Genomic DNA, 483 nt, shown 5'->3' with positions numbered 1-483 from the left:
CCTGGAGATTTGAAAGTATTTAAGGCAGCTAGATGCTCTCTAACCATTTCCTTACTTACTCTGGACTGGCAGTTTCTCCTTCCTTCATATACCCTGCATTCTTCAGTTTTCATACAGCTTGCCTTACAGTTAAAGACTGACGCAAAGTGAGAGTTGAGTAATTCCGCTTTGACTTCATCCCTTGTTAAGCCAGTTTGGTGTAGTGGTTAAGTGCGCGGACTCTAATCTGGGAGAACCGGGTTTGATTCCCCACTCCTCCACTGGCAACTGCTGGATGAACTTGGGCAAGCCATCATTCTGTCAGAGCTGTCCTTGAAAGAGAGCAGTTTCTGTCAGAGCTCTCTCAGCCCCACCTACCTCACAGGGTGTCTGTTGTGGGGAGGGGAAGGGAAAGGAGTTTGTAAGCCGCTCTGAGACTCCTTTGGGTAGTGAAGGGTGGGGTATAAATCCAATCTCTTCTCTCTCTTCTTCGTCTTCTCTTGT

The sequence above is a fragment of the Gekko japonicus genome, unplaced genomic scaffold (genome assembly GCF_001447785.1).
Source record: "Gekko japonicus isolate JY-2015 unplaced genomic scaffold, Gekko_japonicus_V1.1 scaffold38, whole genome shotgun sequence".
Classification (NCBI taxonomy): domain Eukaryota; kingdom Metazoa; phylum Chordata; class Lepidosauria; order Squamata; family Gekkonidae; genus Gekko; species Gekko japonicus.
Note: the sequence above shows the minus strand (reverse complement) of the source record.